This window comes from Marmota flaviventris, chromosome 1 (genome assembly GCF_047511675.1).
Source record: "Marmota flaviventris isolate mMarFla1 chromosome 1, mMarFla1.hap1, whole genome shotgun sequence".
NCBI classification, from domain to species: domain Eukaryota; kingdom Metazoa; phylum Chordata; class Mammalia; order Rodentia; family Sciuridae; genus Marmota; species Marmota flaviventris.
Genome location: NC_092498.1, coordinates 125005392 through 125030308, shown reverse-complemented (window position 1 = coordinate 125030308; position 24917 = coordinate 125005392). Strand labels below are relative to the sequence as shown.

Sequence of the window (24917 nt, the reverse complement as noted above, 5' to 3'; positions counted from 1 at the left end):
GGTCTCCGAACCGCTGCACCAAGGTGACTGGAGAGTGTATCCTCCTTGCCCTGAAATAAGGACAACTGTCCCTCTGCTCCGTTACACAAGCAGGGCCATCCCGGGTCCCCAGAGGGCACACTCAGGACGATGGCATGCTCCTGTAGCCACTGTGACTGCCACACCAAGCAGCTCCTTTTCACGGGGGTGTGAGGTGCCAAGGGTCAGAAAGGCCTTGAAAGGCAGCGTGGCGGCAATGCTCCCGTGAAAAACACTTGGGGCTTTTGTGAAGAAAAAAATACTTTCTTCTTTACTTGGGTCCAAGAATCTGGGGAACAAAACTTCCTGGGTTTACTCCATTTAATCAGTTGATCAGACCAACACTGAGGACTGTCCCAGGATAGATCCATGTGGAGCCCGGGGTGGAAAGATCCCTGTCACCCAGTCCAGACATCAGGGACACTCCAGCCACCCTCTGGGGAACTTCAGGCTACTCCCAAGAGAGACCACAGCCAGCCACATAGAGGGACTTCCACAGAAGCACGCGAATCTCAGCTCTGATCAAGTCACAACGCCCACTTGCCTAGACTACTTCAAAAGGGTTTTATGTGGCTGGTCTCAATGGCCACACCTCCTGCTACCCACCTCCAGGTAAGCCTATCCCTTTAAATCAGGCAGGACCCATAGAACATGGCAGAAGTGACCTTGTTGTTACCAGTAAAGCTGTCCCAACCCTGAATGTGAAATGTACCTGGAACCTGATCACTCTTTGTCCCTTGTTTCTCTCCTGCCTGCCACGACACTGACCTGTTACTGACCCTCTGCCTGGACCATGGCATGGAGGGAGGCCACTTCCTCAGCACCTGGAAGGCACTGTAGCAGTTGCTCAATAAATCCATGCTTAATGAGTCTCTGTCGTGAGTTCACCTGGCTTTCTCAACAGCACAATCTCGGTGGACTTGAGTCTGCAGGAAGCCAGTGCCCCTCTTAAATCAGCCTGTGCAGACGGCCAGCCTAGGTCTCCATGTGAAGCTCCTCGGGAGTCCCCAGTACAGTGGACACGGCCTCTGAAAAGAACCTGGTGTTGGAGGCTCCTTGATTCGAATGAGCCATCAGAGGCCAGGGGGGAAAGCCACACGCCGTCTCTGGGTGAATTAAATCACCAGGACCGGGACGAGCGGCAGGGCAGCCATGTTTGGAAACAGAGTGGCCAGGGTGGGACTGTGACCACCAGGGTAACTGTCCGCCCAGAAGGGCTCCGAGGACCCATGGGACAGCCCCAGGCTGCACTCACTCCATAGTGACATGGAACGAGCATTCCCCCCGCACTGAGCCTCATGTCCCCCTGTCCCCAGTCATGTCTCGGGCTTTGAGCATGGTGTCAGATGTGAGCCCAAGCAGCTGATCCTGGGGACCACCAGTCATCAACGAGAGACGCCGTGGTGGACACTTCAGCCTGTGCCGCCCAGGAGAGCTGGGCCGCCTTCTCCGCCACAGGCAAGGGGCTCCAGCATGGACCCAGAGTGCTTCTGCACCCAGGACCCCATGCTCACACTGCTGTCCCCAACACAAAGCCATGGCTGTCCCCAGTGCTCCCCTGACAGCAAACTACCCCATGCTCACTCGAAACCCACGTCCAGGCCCCACAAAGTCCTGCCTGACCCTTCCCCCTGCCCACCTCCAGCCACCAATCTGTCAACTCCACCTTGAACACAGAGCCCTGCGCACCCCGCCGTGCGAAGCCACCTAGCTCTCATGCCTGGACCTCAGCCCCAGTGGCCTCCACTCCCGCGCCCGGCCTAACTAGAAGCAGGTGAGCCCTTCCCAGCCCAGAGGGGATGTGCCTCACACCCCCTGGGCCTCCAGCATCTGTGGTAGACTGACTACAAGTCGCCCCACCTGTCCCTGCGTCCCGTGGTGCCTGGTGACACGCGTCACAGCTCCTGCCTGCCATAGGCAGAGTCCTTTCCCCAAGCCGACAGACTGGGCCAGCAGGATGCAGTGATGTGGCTGGTGCCAGCCCTGAGTTGGTCCCTGCTCCTCTGCTCTTGTTCATGGTCCTGTCACGCCTCAGGCAGTGACCGTACACACCTGCCAGAGGATGGGAAGCAAGGGACGAGGCCAGGTGTCCTGGCCAAAGCCAGTGGAGCTGCCCCAGGCACACTGCGCTGCCTCGATGGCCCAGGGGACTGTCAGCCACATGCATCCATGAAAAGCACCATGCCACCCCTCCCCAGACTTGCGGTCATAACGAGCAGGGACTGTTTTAAGCCACTGGGGCTTGGGACAGTCTAACGCAGCCTGGGTGACAGGTCCCGAGCTCCATGACAGGACAGATGGGCTAACATTCTTGGAATTCTACCTTGAATGCCTCGCCAGGGTCAGCCCCAGGACGGTTTCACCCTTGAGCATCCCAGCCTCCCTCCTGTTGAGGGGCACCCTGTGTCTCCAGCAACCCTGCTGCAGCAGGGACTGTCCAGCACCCCCATGGCCAGGAGGTCACCCCTGGGTGCTGACAAGGCTGCCCCTGGGTGTCCCCTCGGCTCACATGCAGCTGGGAGGCCTCTTTTGAAGGCCCAGTCCCTCCCCATGCCCTCGCCCTATTTCTACTGGGCACTGCCATGGCCTGGTGAGACACCGCATGGGCTTCCTCCCTGTTCCCTGGGAAGGACACTGGGCCTGCACCTAATGACTGTAGCCCTAGTGCATGGTCACTGCCTGTCCTGTCCATGAATGAATGAGAGGCCTTGCGATTCGCACCCGGGGCCCAGGAGCATGTCTGTGAGCTTGTGACATAGACACCTGCTCAGAGGCACCACCACAGCCCCTCCCCTGACAAGGACGCTGGTGACGGTGTCATCCCCAACTAGATGGGGCGGGTGCCACCAGGGTCTCCTGAACCCGGCCCTCAGCCCTCTGTCCACTCACACCCTCTGCTCCTGGTATTTGAAATATTGCCGACCAGGGCCAGCAGGAATGTCCTGCCCTGGAGCTCCCACCAGAAGGCTCCTCCTGGACTCTTCCTGGGGGAGGCAGCCAGCCTTATCCAATCTCCCCAGTTTCTCTCCTAATGGCACAAAATGGCCCCAAGAGCCCAGCGTTTTAGCACGGCTTCCCCGGAGAGAAGGATGACAAGTGGCTTCAGCTACTGGGAACGTCCTGAAGCGTCTCTGCATGTCTCCTGGCCCCCTCTCCTGGGAGTTGAGAACAGGCCCCCTGCCGTGGCTCCTTCTCCATCCTGGCTCCCTGGAGACTGGCCAGACAGGGCCCAAGAGCAGCGTGGCCCAGCCTCCAGGAGGGCTGGAGTTCTGCCTCCCCTTCCCCTGGCTGCACCACCTCATTACCCGTGAGGCCCTCGTTCCCCTGACCTCGTCCTGGGGAAGGGGCGGGACAGCCACCCACACCCAGATGTGAATCCACCAATGACCACTCTGAAAAATCACACAACCCAGAGGGACGGGAGGGGGACTTCAAAGGCAGGCGTGGTCATGGCGGGGACTCAGGTCAGCTCCAGCATCATTCTCGCTGGCTGTTTGAGAAATCACTTGAGACCCACCTCAGTCTCGCCTTTTTCATCAGAAGGTCTTGGTTTTAGAGGGAAACAGATCTCCGCTTACAACCAGGGGTGGAGAGGTCTGGGAGCCCACTGTCACTGGGCCTCTGAGCCAGCAGGGCAGTGCAGGACTCCACACGGACCAGGCCACGGGCCGGCGGCCAGGTGCGCCTGTCAGTTCAGGTGGGGACCCCGTCCTAGGGCATGCCCCCAGAGGGTCCTTGGGTGGCCCTCAGAGTTCCCGAGGCTCTCAGCAACTCAGGCTAATTGAAACAGGTCGGGGTTCCAACTGCACTCAAGCCTCTGAGAACTCAGAGCCCTGCTGGGGCAGCACAGTGGCCCGTGGTCAGCAGGATTGTCCTCTGACCTGGCTGAGCCGAGGGACAGGATGGCATCCAGGGTGTTCTAAACCACGTCAGAGGATCCCCATCGGCAGCCTTGGGGTCCCCCGATGACAACAGGAACACCAGGAAAGTGAGAACCCCTGTGCTTCTCCATTGCCACCAACAGAGGCCAAGCTCCCACGCTGGGCAGCCACCTGCTGAGGGCGCGTCTGATGCCTGGCTGCAGCAAGTTCCAGTCAAGAGCGCCAGGCTCCCTCTGCCTCTGCCCGCCTCCCCTCAGGGCCCCACAAGAAAGCCTGCCTATCCCACAGGGCCTGGCCAATGCGCAGTGAGCACCTCCCACCAATCAACTGCCACAGCACCACACCACTAAAAAGCACATGCCCTGCTTGGTGTCCCCATGTCCTTTCTGCCTCCTTTGGGAGAGCAGCCATCCTTTGAGAGGGTGCTTTGCCTGTCCTGTGGGAGGCCCCGTCAGGGCGGGCACTCCTCCACCCTCTTGCCCATTCACTGAGGCTATCGAGAGACCTTTAGGCAGTGCCCAGGATGCACCTGGCTCGGCCCCAGCTCGGGGACAGAGCAGACAAGAAGCCCCTGCCCCAAGAAGAGGCATGCCCCAGGGCGAGCGTGGAGGAAAGCAGGGCCATCCCCTGTGGTAACAGTAGCAGGGACCCACCTGCAGGTGACACGGGGCAAGGCTGGAGGATGGGGACCGTTGACTGGCCAGACATCGGTGTGTAATCTAAGTCTGCAGGAATCATCAAGGGCAGTGACCTGTGGGGCTGAGTGGGGGAAGGGTCACCCTGGCAGAGGCCAGGGAGGGCAGCTGGGCTGCCTCTGTGAACAGAGAAGGCAGTCCCCACGACAGACCAGGGCAGCTCCCCACGGCTGGCCCTGGGTGGCAGGTGAGAACTCAGGCGAGGGGCGTCTCTCGTCATGGCCACCCGCTACGAGGAGCTCCTGTGGCCTCAGGCCTGGGCATGGAGTTCCTGCAGTGGTTTGGGACAGCGGCTTTCCTCTGCACACCTGGATTCACTTAGGTGCCAGGCAGAGGTGCCCACAGCACCAGGCACACTGCAGACCCTGGGCACTGAGCTTCCAGTGAGCTTCCCTGTCACTGATGTCACTCTCGCAGACCCAGCTTGCTGCTAAAGTCCGAGTTCACCCCCAGGCCTCCTCCCCAGTCTCCCCTAAGGGCAGGTGACACCCTCACGTGGACGCCCATGGACAGGAGGGTCACCATGGACAGGTAAGCTTGCAGAGCAGGCTGGACAGAGCCTGGTGGGAGCCTGGCCGGCAGCTGTGCAAGGTCCAAGCACTGGGGTTCAAACCTGGGGCCACACAGGAAGGGCCGCCACAGGAGAAGCAAGGGGCACAGACGCGTGTGTGCTCAGGAATCTCAGGGCTGAGGGTTGTGGATTCACCCACCTGTTCTTCCCACAAAGAGGTCTAAGGTGCCCCAGGGTGTGGCAACCCCCAAGGATGTCCACCTCCCAGGAAAAGGGACTCTGCAGATGTGACTACATTAAGGACCTTGAAATTGGAGGCTGCCCTAGGTCATCCAACCAGCTGATGTCGGGTGCATGGTCTCAGAGGAGGTGCTCCCTCCCTTGCAGGCTGTGGAGGTAGCACTGAGGCGCGGGGGGTCAGCAGGAGCCAGAGAAGGCCAGGCCTGCAGGGGCCTGCAGGGGGCACAACCTGGCAGAGGCTTCGCCTTTAGCCTGTGAGGCTCGTTTTGGACTTCTGACCTCCAGAACCATTTGGGAATACATCTATGTTGTTTAAAGCCACCGAGCCACCATGGGGAGCTTTGTCACAGCCACAATAAGACAATACACTATGTCTCCCACCCCAGGACACTGGCACGGGGCCAGATAACCCTACCATGGGGCACTGACCAGAGTACTGAAGTTTCAGCGGCATTTCTGGCCTCTACCCATTTAGATGTCCAGGGCTCCCTTTCCCAGGCACGCCAATCAAAAATGCTACCACACTGCCAAATGTCCCCGGGGAATTTGCCCCAGGGAACTGCTGGTCCAAGTTGTTAATCAGACAGACTCTGCAAGCTCCTTACTTCCAGGGATCCAGGGCCCATACCCCTTGTAATGCACCAAACACCCACTTGGAGCCAAAAGTTGGAGGTAGAGGGTGGGATAAACAGTGGCCTGTGCCCTCGTCAATGCCCTCAGTCCTGGAGGCCGTGGCCTAAGCCATTGTGCTAGCCGTCTCCTCGCCTATGGCCTGTGCCAAGCTCTGAATACATGGAACCCCAGGGCAGGCTGAGCGGGCCTGCAGGTCTGGTGAGCAGCCTATTCACCTGGAGACCAGCCTGGTCCACAGTCAGGACCAGGAGTGGACCAACAAGGCATCTTGAATTCTTCATTGAGATGGAATTCATCAGCCATAAAATCCACCAGAGTGTGCGCCCTGTGGTTCTGTATACGACCACCGTCCCTGTCTGATTCCCATGGCCCCCAGGGAAACCTGGTCCCCATCAGCAGCCACTCCCACTGCACGCCCCTCACGTGCCATAGTCTGTGCCCCCGACTCTGCTCCAACAGTCCCCGGTAGGTGACCGCTGGAGTCAAAGCCACTTCCTGCTCCAGGGGTGTGGGCAGGGCAGCAGGGCACCACCGTGTCCCCCGAGAAGCACCGCGGTGAGTACACTGGACAGTGGGACTGCAGTGGCCACACTGTTGCTTTCTAGAACAATGAGGATCCAAGAAATCAAACAGGAAGGGAGGAGAAAGGGAGGGAGGGAGGGAGGCAAGCTGACCGATTCACTCAGCCTAACTCGGTGATGTCAAGCCTCCCCACCCCACCAGGTGGACGCTGAGGGAGCCGGCTCTGGGAGTGCAGCCTGAGGTAGCTGTGCTCTGACTTAGCTATTCTCCTACAGCAAAGGCCACTGGACATCTGGCAACAGCTTCAAATCCAGCAGACACTGGGCTGCAGCCGGCTGCTCCCTGTCCGTCAGCAGAGCCACCCTCCGCCCGGCTCAGCTCTCTGTACCTGGTTTGCAGGGCTGCTTCCAGAAAAGCTGGAATTGTATCACTTGTGGGTTTCACATCATAGCAGGATAGTGGCTGCAGTGCCCCCCGCCCCACGCTGGCCTGCAGCGCCTACCTTCAGGACCTGCTCCAGGTTCTCCAGCTTGACTTGGAGCCGGTGTTTCTCCCTCAGGGCCGAATCGCGTTCCCTGGTCACTATGGTGAGTGTGCGGCTGAGCCGGGCGTACTCTGCCTTCACCTGGGAGCAGAAGCGTCGAGGAAACAAAGGCTGTTACAGACTGCCCAGGGACCGGGTGGACACCCGGCCAGCTGACATCTGTTGCTTCCTCGTTAGGAGCCTCCTGTCCTTCCCTCCCCAGGGTGGACTTCAGGGTCCAGCCCTACTGGGCTGAGCACCTGTGGTCAAACTGGCCAATCAGCACCTGACCTCCCCCTTCGGCCCGCCCACCTCCAGTACAGCATTGTGATTAGCTCTGGCTGGGAACGGGACCCAGACTGGCTGGTCAGTGCAATGCCATCTCCTGGACGTGGTGATTGACTGGAGTGGTCCTGCAGCCCTTTGCCATCCTGAGAGCCTGGGAGGAGACTGCTGTCCATGGGAAGTTGAGGACAACAGACTACAGGTGTCATTGCCTGCTGTCATGAGGGCAGCACGGCCTGACTTCAAGGCCAGGTAAATGGATGCAGAGCCCGGAACGCAGAGGGCAGATGGGGTCTTGACGGTCCTGGGTACCAGGACAAGCCCAACTGGAGGGGCTGTCTCCTCCGTTCCCATTGGGCCCGTTAGTTCACACCAACCCAAATTACTTCCTGTCCCTTTACCTGTGAGAGTCCTGACACACACCAGACTGTCACCCGATTGTGTAAGCATGCTAATTCCTCTGCCTAAAAACTTTACCCTGTCTCAGCCGAGGGTAAAAATGGCACAGAACTGCACATGTATGAGCACGGATTTCCCCAGGATCTAGCGCCAGGTCAGTTCCACCCTCAGGCTATAGCCCCAGCCAAGCTGTGAGCTCGCTGGCAGTCCCCTAGTCCCCCTCCATCCCCGGCTCCTCTGCAGCAGGCCAGGGCATGCTCTGGTGAGGGGCCAGTGGCTGGCTCCAGCTGCCCTGCCCACCTGCCCACAGAGGCCACGTATCAAGGCCACAGCAGACTTGCCATGTGCTTCCCTCCTCCCCAGAGTTAGAACATGCTTTGTGGCTTCAGTCACAGCCCATCAGGAAGCCACATTTCAGCCACAGAAGCCTTTCTGTCACAGAGGCTTCGGTACTGAGGGCAGTGCCCAACTGGACAGTTCCCTGGCTCTGAAAGGAGGGCGCCACGTGGCCTTCCTCAGTGGAGGCAGTGCGTGAAAGCTACCTTAGGGGTCACAGCCAGGGCCGGCTTGCGGGAGTTCTCACAGCCACTCAGCTGCCACCAAGCCCGGGGCCTGAAACTTGGAAGATGTCAGAAGCTGAAGGTGTCACAACCTCCTGGAACTCAGTGCCTCTCATGAGCCTCAACCCAGGGCTACAGGTTGGCAGGAAGCCATCGCTTCTCATATTCTTGCTGGTCAGGGAAATCAGACGTGGGGTGAGGTGTGAGCACCCTGGAGCCCAGCCTCATGGGGACCAAGGAGTGCTTCCTGCAGCACTCCTCAGCCACTGCCTGTTTCCCATGGAAATAGGAATGAAACCAAACACCCTGATGCCAGGCTCTGCAGGACCTGACCTTCCCATCTGGTACCACCACTCACCATGCTGGGGACACCCCAGCCTTCTGTCCCCTAAATAAGCTAAGCTCATTCCCACCCCAGGGCCTTTGCACTGGTGGACTCCATTGCCTGGCACAGCCCCATCTGCTCCCACTAAGCCCTGCGTCACGCTGCATGCCACCTTGGGCAGGCTGCCCAGCCTGTGGAGGGAACGGCCCCTCGCCCCCGCCCTCAGTCTCTGTCCTCCCTCCCTGTGTGCCGCACTTCTCCCATAGGCATTTACGCTGTGGGGGTCATCCCGTATGGCAGTTGGTGCTTTCCCAGCGGCTGCCCTCCTGGATGCCCCTGCAGGGGTCAGGCTCCCTGCGCCCTCCAAACCCTGAGCATTAGGGCCTGGAGAGGGCCTGGCACAGTGGGCAAGGGAGGCAGCTGTGGACTGGGTGGAAGGCAGCCTGTGCCCCCCGGGGATGTGTGGGCCCTTCCAGGTGCCTTCCTGCCTGCCCTGTGTCCTGCTCTGTCCCCAAGGGCCCAGCTTCACCCCGTGTCTCCACGGCAGGCACTAACTAGGCAGCCCTTGGCCTGAGGCTCTGCCTGTGCCTGTCCCAGGTCCCCACTTGCTCCCTGCCAGGACCTGAGGGAACCCAAGTGACCTCCAGTGCCACGCAGGCCTAGCACTCTGGGGACAAAGGCCTGCATGGACTGAAGCTTCCTAAGGCCACGGCTGCCTTCTTCCAGCTAGGATGTCACACTCAGGGATGGACGAGCCCCTGACAGTAGCACCGAAGCCACCACCCAGCAGAGAGGGGCTGAGCAGAGCTGGCACGCACATCCTGCCCATCTCCAGGTGCCACTCTGCCTGGGTCCCTTCAGCTGGGCTGTTCCTGCAGGGATCAGCCAGGACACGCCCCTGACAGACCTGAGGAGGGCCTCTCTCTCACAGTAACTCTTCAGACGGGGCAGGACTGAAGGCCGAGGTGACCAGCACTCCACACCCCGGCCCAGACGAGCACCCCACACCTGGCTCAGATGGACACCCCACACCCCGGCCCAGATGGACACCCCACACCCCGGCCCAGACGGACACCCCATGCCCCGGCTCAGGCGGGCTCCTCACAAGCTGGCATCCTGGGCTCAGTGGCACGGTGGCCTGGTGCTCCACCCCTTTGGCCTTTCTGCACAATTCTCACTAGGAGCCTCTGAGGATGGGCCATGGCTCACGGAGCTCTGGGCCTGGCCGAGCACTCACAGGGCTAGGGAGGTAATGGCCATAGCCCTTGCCCTCCTGCCCAGATAGCACCACCTGGAGCCCAGCCACATCCCTCACAGCTGCACTTGGTCAAGGACATCCTCCTGGGGATGAGCCAGGCTGACCCCCACTGAAGGGCAAGGGCAGGGCTCCAGCATGGCCAGGCTGGAGCCAGCAGCCCCTCCTCTGTCCTGCCCTCAGGGGGGCTAAGATGGTTCACTTGTACGAGATTTTCTTATTTTGACCAGGTGAGGTGGTCAGGGACACTCAGGAGGGCTGGGACAGCCTCAAAATCCCAAATACCTATGTGTGACATCTCTATGAGGTCCCATAATTTTTCAATAGAATGCCTTAGGAAAGGGGACATAGCGAGACCCCCTGACCATCATCCACAGCTCTGTGCACAGCTGGACCTAGACTTTCTGCCGGCCAGTTTCTGGCCAGTGGGTAGGAGTGTCACCAGGTCACAGGTTCATGGACGATGAGCTCAGGGCTCACCTAGCATCTGGCCTGGGGTCAGGATGCAGAGCTGCCCCAGGACCTACTGAGATGGGACAGCCAAGGGACCCAGAGAGCAGCATGGTGGCCTGGGCCTCACAGCCAGCCCTCCTTCACGCGAACTGCAGTCCACAGGTGCACAGCGGCACCTGGCCAGGAAGCACACAGCTCCCAGCAGCAGGCACTCTGCGCCAAGCCCCCCTCGAACACTGGCCTGCCACAGGAACGGCTTCCCCAGCTGGGAGGCTGCACAGGCCTCGATGGCCCAAGTGACGATAGGTTTTGATTATATTTTTGAAAACAGTACAAAGACTGGTTTGTGGGCCCACAAGACCTTGAAGACAGCTCGGCCCTGTGTCCCGGGTCCCACTGTGGCGTCTTCCGCAAGGCTCCTTCCAGAAGGGACACAGGCCCATGTTCCAGACAGTCCAACAACACGCCCTGTACCTGAGGACCAGTCCTTTCTGTGCCTTTCTGCTTCAGGGAAAGTGCCGACAGCACGTCTCCTTGCAGCCATAATTAAGAGCTCTGATAATTAATGTCACTGTCAATCAGGGCAGGTTGCAAGTGCAGGCAGGAACTGACAAGGAAATTAGTAGAGGGTCCCTCCACTTCTGCAGGTTGAGTGGACACCCCACGTGCTCCCCACCATGAATCTAGGGCACGTTCAGCACTGTCCTCACCAGAAGGAACCCTGCACTCCCGCACTCCGGGACAGGAGGGTGCTCAGCACCAAGGACAGCTCTGGGAGCCGCTATCTCCCTACGCTCTCCACACCTCCACACCGTAGCTAGCCACCCCGAGCCCTGATGTCCAGCTCTGCTGCGTCCACGTCCAAATGCACATGATGAATCAAAACCACAATGCACAGTTAAAACCACAGCAATGATAATGGAGGGGGACAGTCCAGCAGAGGGGGCAAGGGAGGGGAGGGAGAGGAAAGGTGCAGAGTGCCAGTAGGAATGTGGCAGAAGGAATCCACTGTTATCACCAAAAAAAAAATAGAGAAAGACAGAGACATAAAGGACAGAAGGAGGGAGGGAGGGAGGGGAAGGGGAAGGGCGGAGGGGGCCCTGAAGGCTGGCTGGCGTGAGTGGCCAGGCCTGGGCGAGTCCCTGCCACTCAGCTGTCCCACCTCTGCCTGGTGAGCCCCTGGCTCCTCAGAGGTCCCTGCCGAGTGGAAGGGACAGCCAGCTCTGCTCTGTGCCTCACAGCCCCTTCAAAGGCCACTTTGGGAAGACAGCAGGAGACAAGGGGACTGAATGTGAGTCCCCTGGAGCTGGGACACCAGGCACAGCAAGAAGGCTGCGAGGGGAGGCTGCCTCCACCACAGCACCGGCCCAGCCAAGGCCCTGCCCCAGCTCTCCGCCCTCACTGGGCTGGAGACCCCCGGTCTGGCAGAAGCCATGAATACCCAAGGAGAGACTGGCACAGACTGCGGACAGCCCCCCAGGACCGCTCCCACCTGCCCGTAGCTGACACCTGAAGCCACCACTGCTGTGTGATTCGCTCCCCTGGCTGGGAGGGGGCTGGGAGGGGCCTCCTGTGTCCACTCCTCAGAGTGTGAGTCTCCTGGAGCCCCTGCCGAGAACTGGCCTGAGGGTGAGGGCTGGGGGCCAGGGAAGGGCCCTGAGTGGAGAGGAGGGGACGCAGTAAAGCACATGTTTCTAAAATGTGACAAGATACACACCGGATCTGTCCTCCAACCATTTTTTAGGGTGCATCTGTGGCGCTAAATACACATTGTCTGCAGGCACCACCACCGCCATCTCCAGGGCTCCGTCCCCAGCAGGGGACTCGCCATTCCCTCCCCACCCCCATCCTGCACTCCACCCTCTCTTTCCTTGACTTGGAAGCTCGGGGAGCCTCATGCACCTAGACCCGGGGGCCCTCCTCCTTCCGTGGCTGGCAGTTACACTGGGTGGGTTGCCCCCAGGCCTGTCTGCAGGGTCACCTGTCAGAACCTCCTTCCTTCCTGGGGCTGAGTGGCGTTTTGTGTATCCATCTATCCACTGGTGCACACCTGGGCGGCTCCACCTGTTGGCTACCATCATCTGTAGCCCAGGTGTACAAACACCTCTTTGATGCTTCACTTGTGATTCTTTTTTTTATTATTTTAATATTTTTTAGTTGGTGATGGACCTTCAGTTTTTTGTTTATTTATAGGTGGTGCTGGAAACCGAACCCAGTGCCTCACCCGTATGAGGCAAGTGCTATACTGCTGAGCTGCAACTCCAGCCCGTGCCTGTGGTTCCTTTGCATGCATACCCTGGAGTGGGATCACTGTTCATGCATAACATCCTATTTTTAAATTCTGGGGGCCTCCGTGGGGACGGCAGCAGTTCACACACACACCCACAAGGCACAAGGTACACTTTCTCCACATCCTCATCTTAAAAACACCTCCTGGGGGGAAATGGCCAAGAAGGAAGGCAGGAACACAGGTATCAAGGTCTTGGCAGTGAGTTGTCAGAACTGTCATTCTTTGATCTATGCACTGGTAGAGCTGCCAAGTCAGCAGCTCAGAGCCACCCACCCCACAAACCAGCACCCAGGGCGCTCCACCTGTCCCAGGGGCTGCAGGCTCAGATGGGAAAGACCACGAACGTGCAGGGGACAAACAGACACATCAGTGAAGATGTGTTCCACCAAGAGGGGCCAAGAGATTAAAGAACAGGCACCAAGTGAGTTCACACAGGGAAAAGGGAAGGGGGACACTCAAGTGGGCAGCTTTGCCAAGTGACTTTAACTTGAGACTTCAATGAAAAGCAGCTGCCAGCTGCTGGAAGATGGGGGAGCAGAGAATTCCAAGCAGAGTGGACCATCAGGATCTGGGCCCAGCTCAGTGTGCAAGGAAGAAATGTCAGAGTGCTGGAGCCTCACAGTGAGGGGGACTGCCAGTAATAAAGGTCACCACGGACAAACCCAGTGGTGCCTACAGGACGGGAGGGGAGGGGCCATGCAGAGGAGCAGAGCTGGGGCCTGGGAGAGGAAGGGGTGGGCCAAGGGGAGGAGGAGTGTGGGCCAAGGGGAGGAGGGCAGCTGGGGCCTAAGAGAGAAGGAGGGACAGCCCAGAAGAGGGGCAGGGTCAGGCCCAGCAGAGGAGGAGGGCCAGGCCCAGTAGAGGAGGAGGATTAGACTCAGCAGAGGAGGAGGACCGGCCCACCAGAGGGGGAGGATCAGGCCAGCAGAGGGGGAGGACCAGGCCAGCAGAGGAGAGGGACCAGGCCTAGCAGAGGAGGAGGACAGGCTCAGCACAGGGGGAGGACCAGCCCAGCAGAGGAGGAGGGCCAGGCCCAGCAGAGGGGGAAGGCCAGGCCCAGCAGAAGGGGAGGGCCAGGCCCAGCAGACGGGGAGGACCAGGCCAGCAGAGGAGGAGGGCCAGGCCAGAAGAGGGGCAGGATCAGGACCAGCAGAGGAGGAGGGCCAGGCCCAGCAGAGGAGGAGGACCAGGCCTAGAAGAGGGGGAGGACCAGACCCAGCAGAGGGGGAGGGCCAGGCCAGAAGAGGGGCAGGGTAAGGTCCAACAGAGGAGGAGGGCCAGGCCCAGCAGAGGAGGAGGACCAGGCCTAGAAGAGGGGGAGGACCAGACCCAGCAGAGGAGGAGGACCAGGCCTAACAGAGGGGGAAGACCAGACCCAGCAGATGAGGAGGACCAGACCCAGCAGAGGAGGAGGACCAGGCCCAGCAGAGGGGAAAGACCAGGCCCATCAGAGGGGGAGGACAAGGCCAGCAGAGGGGAGGGAACAGGCCCAGCAGAGGGGGAGGACCAAGCCCAGCAGAGGGGGAGGACCAAGCCCAGCAGAGGGGAAGGACCAGGCCCAGAAGAGGGGGAGGACCAGGCCCAGTAGGGGGGAGGACCAGGCTCAGAAGAGGGGGAGGATCAGGCCTAGCAGCGGGGGGAGGACTAGACCCATCAGAGGAGGAGGACCAGGCCCAGCAGAGGGGGAAGACCAAGCCCAGAAGTGGGGGAGGACCAGGCCCAGCAGAGGGGGAGGATCAGACCCAGCAGAGGGGGAGGACCAGGCCTAGCAGAGGGGGAGGGCCAGGCCCAGCAGAGGGGGAGGGCCAGGCCCAGCAGATGAGGAGGATAAGGCCCAGCAGAGGGGGAGGACCAGGCCCAGCAGAGGGGGAGGACCAGTCCAGTAAAGGGGAGGACCAGTCCAGCAGAGGGGGAGGACAAAGCCAGCACAGAGGGAGGACCAGTAGAGCAGAAGGGGAGGGCCAGGCCCAGCAGAGGGGGAGGACCAGGGGAAGCACAAGAAGAGAACAGGGGCCGGGTGTGTTGGCACACACCTATAATCCAGCGGCTCAGGAGACTGAGAGAGATAGATGATGAGTTCAAAGCCAGCCCCAACAAAAGCGAAGCGCTAAGCAACTCAGTGAGACCCTGTCTCTAAATAAAATGTATAAAGGGGCTGGGGCTGGGGCTCAGTGGTCTAGTACCCCTGAGCTTAACCCCAGGTACCAAAAAAGAGAACAGGGTCTAGAAGAGGAGGGCTGGGGCCCAGGTGGCACTGACCAACCCGTTGGTGCGATAGACTAGGGGCAGTCGAGTGCAGGACACCCTGGCATTTTGGCTGAGCTGTGGAGGATGAGGAAAATTCAGCAGGAGGACAGGGGACTGTGGACACGGGAGGCTGTCCCATGTCCCATATCTGGCCTTCTTGGGGACATGGAGACCCGGGCCTATGGGGAGACCCCTGGAGGGCATGCGTACAACACTGGCCTAAGCAGCAGACAGGAGACCTGGGGTCTTGGCCCCTCACCTTGGGGTGCTCCCCCCCAGGGTCCTGCTGATGGGGTGACATTACCTGGTCATGCTGCCGGCCCCTTGTAGGTAGGCCTGCATAACGGGTTGTCAGGCGACGGTCTCCGTGGGCAGCATCCTTCAGTTCATCTTCCTGGGATAAAAGGAAAGGGCATGAGAGGTCAGACCCAGCTTGAGAAACCCCACAGGAACTAGATCCGGGGTCAGGTACCAATTCTGAACCCACAGGTCTGTGTGCTTTGAGAGTTTTCCGGATCCACAAAATCAGACCAATAACATCCTACAAGGACAAACTCCTCCACAGAGCAGGGCTGTAGGAATGCAGCCAGTCACACCCCAGTTCTGGTGGCCAAGGAAAAGCCTGCACCCATTTATTTTACTCCACCTCATTGGTCCAGGTCAGCTGCCTAACCCCACAAAATCAGCCTCCCCAAGAGAAAGGCTGAGGATGCCAAGGCAGTCTCCCCAAACCAGTCCACGCAGGAACGGGCACTCAGGGGCCACTCACTACCCCAGTGCCCACTTCAAGGAGCCGGCCACAGAAAGATGCCCAAAGATACACCAGCCTCCAAATGCACAGCCCCACACCTTGTGCTTCCAGAATCAGAAACCGCCCAGCAGACCACCAAGGCCCAGAGCAGCCAAGTGGGAAGAACCCCGTCCATGGACCAGATCTCCAAGTAAGAAGGAGGTGCCAGCCGGAGCCTGCTCAGACCCCGGGCCCTGTGCACCAATGATGTGCATCTCCCTTTGTGCACAGGAGCTCCCAGGGACACGGAGAGGAACGCAGCTGGCTTCCTGGCTGATGCAGACTCGGCCCACTCTCCCCTGCCACGGCCGGGCACAGTTGCTACTCCGACACTCATGTGTCGTGGCACCTGGGGAGCGTTCAGAAAGTGTCTATTGCTCACCCTTCTGACACTGTTTGGGTGCTGGACAGCAAGAAGACTTACCCTGGAAGGCCTCATAAGTGATGCCGTGCAGGACAAGAGCCGTCTGCCCAGGGAAATGGCCACTGCTACAATTAAATTGAGCCTTTCTGAATTAATCAGCACCACCCCAGGAATGCTAAGCGGAGCAGAGATCACCTCAGGTAGCAGCTGCATACTGAGACCAGAAGGCCTCCCAAAGATGTGGGCTTGTAGCCGCAACACGACAGAACGAGTCTCCCAGCAGCCAGCGCGGGCGGCACCAGGAGGACAACTCACAGGAGGAGGAGGAGGAGGAGGGCTGGGCGGGTCCAGCATGATCTGGAGCAGGGTCTTCACGGCCTGCTAAGGGGGCCAGCACCAAGTGCCTTAGTCACCCCTGAGCACACCTGGGCTGTCTGAAGCATGATGAAGCCACCATGGGCTGTGACACTGTCCATTGCTGACCACATCTGAGGGCAGTAAGTAAGCCTGACGACACACTCCTACGGGCAGGAGAGGGGAGTATGACTCACACTGGGCCGGGACTGCAGTGAGGAGGGACTTCCGGAACACTTGCTGCGCAGGGTCCCACCAGTCCCATCTTTGGGACCTAGATGAGGGTGTGATGACGGATGGCCCCACCCCCATGCATCTCCACCTCCTGGGAAGTTCAGCAGCTTTCTTGCCCAGGGAGGACCAACAAGCAATGCAGACAGCGACTGCCTTAGGTGCCCCAGGCTGAAAGCCACACAAAGGGGCTCCGGGGAAGGAACATGGGCCCAGGGCAGCACCTCCCCAGAACCAGAGCACAGTGTGGAGCCGCAGGGTCAGCAGCCCAGGCAGGAAGAGGCATGGGCCTCACCGCCCTCCACAGAGGAGCACACTGCAGAGTCGGGCTCCCGGCACCCGGCCAACAGTTCTGGGCTAGATTTGAGGACTGCCAGGTGGAAAGGAAGGGAGTCCTGGCCAGACGCGCAGAGAATGTGGCAAGCGAAGTGCGAGAGGGCCGGGGAGCTCAGGGACGCAGGTGGCCCGGTGTGGCTGCTGAGTGAGTGTGGGGAAGGTGGGGCAGGGAGCGGGGCGGAGGCTGCAGCCCAGGGGTCTGTCTGCTCCCTAGGACGTCAGATCTCTGTTCAGTGTGCCCCCAAACTCGCCCTTGTGGAGAGTGCCAGCCAAGGGGATTTCGACCCATTGGCATGCACTAGGGACTCATTAGGGGGCCTGGTTTGATATTGTGGCCACTTTCCCCCAAATTATGGGCAAGAAGTGAATTCCAGTGGGGACAAGAGGAGGGAGAGCAGAACCACACACAGGGAGGGGTGTGTGACCTATGTGGGCAGATAGGCTGGAGGACTGATGAGGAGGGACACTTGGACATCTCAAGGGACAGGTCACACAGGACTGGGACCAGCATCGCCAGCTGGGCTTGTGGCAAGCAGCGGTCACTATGGATTTCCTTGCATTTTCCCTGTTTTGATGTTTGCTACTAATTCAAATAAACCCAGGCATCATGCTCTCCTTCCCAAGATGAACCATCAGGTCAAATGTGGCTTTAAAATGGAGCACTTTGTAAAAGAAGTCAGACTGTTTGGAGTCAGAGTATTGGCAGGGTGGGCAAGGGAGCCACGTGGTGGTAGGAGCTACCCAAGTTCAGGGAGAGGAAGGGCAGGCAGCAAAGACACCCTCAGGCATCTGCTGCTGGCCCAGGCCACTCTGACCCAAGTCCCCATGGCGAAGCCCTGGGTCCTGGTGGCTTTTTGGAGAGAGGCATTCTGGGAGGCATTTAAGGGTAAATGAGGTCATAGAGTAGTTCCAATCTGATAGGATCGGTGTCCTTGTAAGAAGAGGAAAATCAACGTCCCCCTCGCCCTCCCACCACGGCCACCTGAGAGCACCAAACAGCACAGCAAGCCACAAGGAGACTCCACTGGGAACGGACCTCCTGGTTTTGGACTTGCAGCCTCCGGAATTGAGAGGAGGCCACCGGGCGACCTGAGCTGTCTCACCAGCCCTGCCTGGAGGAGGGGGCAGAGCATCCCCAAGGCTGCCCAAGAGCAGTGCAAGGGTTAGACAAGGGAGGAGCTGGGTCTCAACCACCCCATCCCCTCCAGGAACATGGAAGAATCCAAGTTCAATGGGCAACATGGCCTCTTCCCTGGAGAAAAGCCCAAGCAAGAAAGGACAGGCACATTGCCCAACAACTGGTGTGCACTTCTTCCAAGCCCAGGGCTCAGTGGACAGCTGGGGCAAGTGCCCTGGAAATAGACCCACCCTCCAGCCCACGGGCAAGGCAGACAGTGTGGGCCACACACACGAAGGTGTTAGCCATTTGGGCGGCCATGGGAAGCAAAGAGAGGACTCGGTCACTCCTAGGACAGGCCTGGCCTCAGAGGTGGGTCAGAGTGGTCCACGTCTGACTGCAATACCCAGTGCCAGCACCACCTGACTGAAACCCTGGTGCCTAGTCCCCCACAACACCAGGCAGGTGGAAAGGTGCTTTCACCTCCTGTGCTGGGCAGTGGACGGCGGTGGAGGCAGAGCCGCTCCCAGGCTTGTGTGGCTAGCTGCTTCCAAGTGGGGAAGGCAGGATGAGCCCCTCAGTGTGGGAGCGGACACTTCTCCAGCATGTGGAGTCCCAGGGGCTTACGCCTCGCTGGCTCTTGCACAGACGCACAGTCCAGCCCAGCCATCCACCGCCTGCCCTTCGGATTCTGGAGGCTGCATAGGGGCCCAGGGAAGCCCTTGGGCTGGAGGCAGGATGAGGGGCTCCTCCCAGGCCGACTGTGTGATATGAAGCCCACGGTGAGAGAAGGCACCCATGCAGCAGAGATAGAGGTCCATGTTGGGGCTGGGCTGGGTGAAGGCGGGGCCTGGGAGTGTGGGTGGGGCTGCAGGTGCAGAGCGGGAGGAAGTCAGGCACCTGGGGGTCCCTGAGGTTTAGGGAGTCTGGGTCCCCTGTGTGGAATCTGGGGATGCTCTGTGGACGGGCCACTATATAGCTGAGTTCTCAGGGACCCTGACATGGTCCTGATGGGAAAGTCCTTCAAACAAGGACGTCCCTGGAACTATGGGACATCGTGGTCTCTCAGCAACATCATAGAAAAGTAGGTGAACTCAGCTGTCACCTGGCAGGTGAGGACCCTGCTATGGGAAACCAGCAGCCAGAGGTCCCAGAGAAGACAGGCCGTGATTCAGGTTTCCACAGGAAGGCAGAGACAGGGGCTCTAGAGGCAGTAAGCAGCAGCTTCCCCTCCCCAGGTGAGCACAGCCCAGGTGGCTGCTGGGAAAGGTGGGGACCAGGTAAGGCCTGGTGACTCCTGGAGAGTGAAGGTGGTCTGCAGGAAGGCGCAGGCCTGGAGGAGAAGCAGAGCACTCTGGGGTGGAAGGAGCAGGGGAGTCACATCTAACCTGTGCCCGCCCTGGGTCCTGGCTCCTGGGCTGAGCCCAGGGCTGGCCCCTGCCCATTCTCCTCATCCTCGTCCAGTCCTCACAGCACCCTAGCTCGACACGGATATGACCCCTCTTGTCATATGTAGAAACTGAGGCACGAGGGGCTTGGCAGCCTGAGCAGGTAGCCCCCACCTAGCAAGTGGCGGGGCAGGTCAAGCCTGGGCACAGGCATCCACAAGGGCCTATGCACCTGGCTCCCTTCGTGAAGGTGGCCCCCTGGTCCTAAGGGTGAGTAATGAGGCTCAGAAGTGCCTATAACTGGAAGGTTCTGGAAGGCGCTTTGAGCTGGTGACTGTAGGTGCAGTCTCAAGGAGCCAAGAAGCTCTCAGAGACATGACATCTGAAATGACAGAACACACATCTGCCCCACCTTGCCCCTCGGTACTGAGTTCCAATACTGGCACTGTGTTCATGCCCAAAGCCCAGGACCAGAGGGGCTTTCGTCAGATGAGGCCAAATGACTTCACAGAATCAAAGATTCTGCAGGAGTCTAGAGGAGCTCCCTGGCAGGGGTGGGAGGGAGCCTTCAGGCAGCTGCGAAAAGCAGCTCTTCAGCAGGGGAGTCGGTAACGCTAACCGTGTGGGCCTCACGCATTCACTTCTCCCTCATCTGTTAATTTGCTTTGGCTTAAGGGCTGTGAAAGTTTTACAACCAGTTTTATCTCCGGACACATGTAATTACATCACGAATCACAAACATGCAACGCCATTATGCTCATCGAGGATGCATGCCATGTGTTAGGATGTGAGCCCCAGCCAGAGGATGCCATCCCCGGAGGGCATCCTCAGCACCAGCTACGACATACAGGAAAATCACTCAAGTTGACTCTGAAATGTGCTTCATGATGTTTTCTCCTTCCTCCTAAACAGGGTTCATAAGTGTCACAGCCTGGTGGCCCGGGTAGGGAGATGGAGTCCCCAGAGGAGAGGAAGGGGCTGTGGGGTGGGGGAGCTATGGTAGAGCCTGGAGGGATGGAGGGGAGAATGGGATAGAACTGGGGTGCCATGGCCTCTGGGCCCACTCCTGCCCAGGACAGTAGCTAGGTCCTCCCCGAGGACCCCAGGATGTAGAGGACCTTGATTTGGGGCCTCGTCTTCACGTTTAGCAAATGTGATTTTGAGAAAAGTATTTCACCCTTCCAAGTACTCCTGGCAACTTAAGTGAGATCATTCATGTAAACGCACTTGGCAAACTGTAAAGCACAATTTGGGTGTGAAATGTGATTATGCAAATAAGGGGGCTGCTGCCACCACCATCGTATAGGCTCCCAGCAGCCACAGGGAGGGCGGAGAGATCCAAACCTCTAATTCCCTGTTTTGAGAAAAGCTGATCACAGAGCCCTTGCCCAATGGGCCCCGTGCACACCACTCCTGATCCCTTGGACAGCTCAGTACCTCATGTGCCAATCACACAGCTCCAAAGAAGCTCACTGCATTCTCTAGAACCGTCTTCCTGCCACCGGGAAAGCACAGCAGGCTCGGATGAAGACTCGCAGCATGCTCAGGTACGGCTTCCGTGGTGCCCGTCGCCCCAGCTCACGCACTCCTGCAAAGGGCACACGGCCTGGTAGCGAAGAGCAAGCACACATAGGAGCCCATGAGGTCACCCTGGTCAGTGTCTTTGGAACACAGGCTGCCCCACAGCAGCAGGGGGGACACCTGAGACACTGCATAGCCCAGAAGGTTCCCCTCCCAACCCTCTGGCATGGCTGGTGGGGATGGAAGATGGAAAAGAGCTCAGGGGACCTCAGAGCGTGAAAGAGTCACCTCGGGACCACACACACTCTGGGACACACCCTCGGCAGTGAAAGCAGTGTGCAAACCTGACCGTGCACGTCCGCCACAGCCCTGATCAGATGTCAAGGTGTGTGAACCCTCCGAGTGCTCCTCGGAGCAGATGGACCACAGAGTGGAGCATCATTCAGCCTGAGGAAGGATCATGGCCACCCTGCCACATGAGTGCCCTGGGAGACAGGCTGCCAAGGGAACGCAAGCAGACGTGGTCACTCGTATGTGGGCTAATTCCACCCACGGCAAGTATTCAGACAGGCAGATCCACAGACAGAGAGCACCTTGATGGCCACCAGGCTGGAGGAGTGATGAGGCTCCCCTGTGGGTGACAGAATGTGCTGGCACTAGATGGGGCCTCAGGACACCATGCAGGCCCCAACTGCCACTGTGCATGGTAAGGTCTGCATCACGGGGATCCTACCTCCGTCTGAGCTCCCCAGCAAGCCCAGGTGCCACCCAGGAAGAGGCTCACCTGCATCCATCAGGGTGCTCCCAGGAGCATCCCATGCTAAGAGGACCTCCCTCCAGTGAGGGCCACCGAGTGTGACCACCTCTGTCTCCTGCATACCTGTGCTTCTGAATACTGCCACACTAAGCCTGGTCCTCAGCCCACGAGCAGCAGCCCCTGGGACAGACACACACCTGCTGCGTTGGGCTGCCTAAGGATTCAACTCCCAACTCCTACAGAGGAGTTCCAGGGCACCTGTGATGGAGACACTTACAAGGTAAGGTGGTTTAGAATAATAGTCATGAAAAGGAAGAGAACAATGTACAGACAGACGGACAGCCAGAGACCACGTGGAAGGGACTTCCACCCACTGGCTGAACAGCCCATCAGCTCCAGGCTTGCCTGCTGCTCCTGCGGACAGGGCAACCCATCAACTATAACTTCGCTAATGGAAAGGACGAGCCTCTGAGGGCCCTACCACAAATACCAGAGCAACAAGGATGTTTAAGTGCCGTTTTAAGAAAGTGTTTGCTTTTTCAGCAGGTGATTTGTCAGGGTGGCTTTGAGCCGGCACTGCCCTCTAAGGGCGCCTGAGCTTCCTTCTCTCCTCCGCCTGGGCGTCCTCCTCTGCCTGCAAACCCCAGCAGGGCCCCTTCAGTCACAGGAGAAAACGAGACAGGGTTCTGCAAACAGCCCCACTGCAAGTGCCACAGCCGCCCACACACACTTAGAAAGACTAGACTCTCCCCCAAACTGACCACTGTGCCCTGCACACCTGTGCCTCTGAATACTGCCACACTGAGCCTGGTTCCCAGCCCATGGGTTGGTTGATCAGTTACCAATTGAGTTTTCTTTATGCCAGACCAACTCAGAGACCTCTGGGGGTTTGGAAATATGTCCTGACCCACCTCTATCTTATTGCAAGGACCATCTTGGGCCGCAGAAATCCGATCAGACCTCCTTCCACATGGATATTTTCAGATGTTTTTAAGTTAGCTTTTTAAATTACAATAATATACACAAAATCACACAAACCACAGGTGTTAACCACCACAAGGACCCACACCCACGTAGACCTCCCTCCTGCCTCCTCACAGTTGAGACTCCTCCAGAAGGTTCACACACACACCCCAGATTTGCACTGCTGCTCATCAACTCTGTCAATGAAACAGAAAGGCCTTTCATTTGTCCCCACCATTAGCCTAGGACCCCCACGTGTGCCAAGAGGACCTTTCAGACCAACTCTTACTGAACCCTGGGGTTGTTCTGGTTTGAATGCACTGCCCATCTGTCTCTGGGAACGTGTGTGTTTCTGTTGAGTACCATCCAGAAACAATGTGGCAATGCCCTAGCCCTCAGGGCCAGGAGACCGCCACAGCCAGGAAGGGGGAGGCCTGGAAGGGAAGGTGGGTGAGCCCATTACCAGCTCTCACCAATGCATGGCCAGTCCACCCCTGGAGAAGCTCTGCTGATGGGTCCAGTGGGACCCTTGGACGTGAATGCAGCAAAGCCCGCAGGTCACCAATGCCATCTCCCAGCAGGCCAAGGGGGAGGCTGCAGAGACTCCCGCATGCTTCCCTTTCCCAGTGGCCTCAACCCTGAGGTCTCAGGAGCAGGAGTCACACAAGCAGAGCAGTGAGCTTGAGGTCCCGCGAGGTAGTGTCAGGACTGCACAAAGGGAGGTGCGCTGGCCCTGCAAGGGAAGGGTCCACCCGGGGGCTCTGCCGCCTCCTGGCCCCTGAACGTGGCTCCCCTCACCAGGTCCTCCATTTTGGATATTTTTGTGAGACATTTCCCCTCTGAGGATGTTGGCGACTAAAGAGAATCCACCTCTCTACCATCCGTGGTGTTCAGGGGCTATCCCGCCAGTCTTCCCAGGCCCGTGCCCACTCCTTGCCCCTCAGCCAGGGCCTCCAGGCATTCCCAGCTCACCCCACAGTGAGCAGCTCAAGCCTGCATTTTAAATATGACTGTCATTTTGTCACCTTTTTGCACAGTGGTTTCTACACAAAATGTTGGAGCTACTTACTTCAGTTCTCAAACTCCACACCTCAGTGTGGCTTTCAGTCAAGGCTATGATTAAATGGGTCCAAGGAATCCCATTCTTGTGTAAATGACTCCTGGCCCATTGCTTCAAGGGTGTGCTGTGACACAGGAGGCCTGGGATGCCACGCATACCAGGGGTCAGGGAGGAGATGGCAGAGAAATGTGGCTTCCTGGACAGGGTCCTGCAGCAGAGGCCTCAGGGACGATCCCGCCTGCCCAGCTCTGCCGGTGACACTGGAGTGGAAGATGTTCTGAGCAGATCTGAGGCCACCATTTATTTTTTGGCTCCGCCCAGGGTTTGTCTCCTGCCTCTGCTGCCAACGCTCACCCAGCAAAACCTCCCTCCACGGACCCGTCCTGCGGCAGCAGCCTGGGCTAGGGAGGAAGGCAGCACCACCAGGCCAGCAAAGGTCCTGCAAAGGACCTGGGGCCTGCAGCCCCCACCTCCAGCTAGGCTGCTGTCTCCACCATGACCCACACCCTCAAGAGTCATCAAAAGCCAAAATAACCCTCCTCCATGAAGCACCTGGCACACATTAAAGGAAAGCACCACTCAGTCTCCGTCCTCCCGTGCAGACTTCTCCTCCCGGGCTGGGCACCGGGGCACCTCCGCTGCAGAGAGGATCTTTCCCTGTCATGGTTCTTCAGCCCCCGAGAGCACAGCTAGTCTGCCTGCTCTGGGTCAGAGGAATGAGTCTTCCCTCTGCCAGCTTGGGGAAGTCTCAGGGGCTCCACGGCTGGGCCCAGACCAGGTAGGTCACGTTCTCAACATCTCCTCTGCTCAACCTGGACTCAGGCTGAAAGGGGGCTGAGGATAGGCAGCTCGCTCTTGCCATCTCTCGGGTGGACCGTCGACAGCCTGCTGTTTCCATTTTTGTTCACGCAGGATCAGTAGATGCCAAAAGCTGACAAAGGCAAAATGCGCGTCTAGAATTTCTCACCGTGGAAACATAAATAGCCTCGCCCGGCCCCTGCCAGCACTGACGGGCAGGACCCGTCAGAACGTCAGCAGCGGGTGGCTGGCTTTGGCCTGCCAAGATTCCTGTGGCCCCAACTCTGTGCCCAACTAATTGTCAACATTCAGAAACAGGAAAGTTAATCCACAAATAAAGACTTATGCTTTCTGGTGGAAAAAAAAAATCAGAAATTTTGGCGATGCTGGGTCTGCATTTC

General features: G+C 58.8%; 1 long non-coding RNA gene across 1 annotated transcript in view; it reads right to left on the bottom strand.

Moving 5' to 3' along the window:
• Positions 1-7042: 7042 nt before the first annotated feature.
• The window catches only part of LOC139704781 (uncharacterized), a 61989-nt gene continuing 44114 nt past the window's right edge, over positions 7043-24917 (bottom strand). Inside the window, exons 2-3 of the long non-coding RNA XR_011706779.1 lie at positions 15142-15231; positions 7043-7125 (exon numbers count right to left, since the gene is read on the bottom strand). This is a non-coding gene — a long non-coding RNA (uncharacterized lncRNA). The remainder of the gene's footprint in view (positions 7126-15141; positions 15232-24917) is intronic.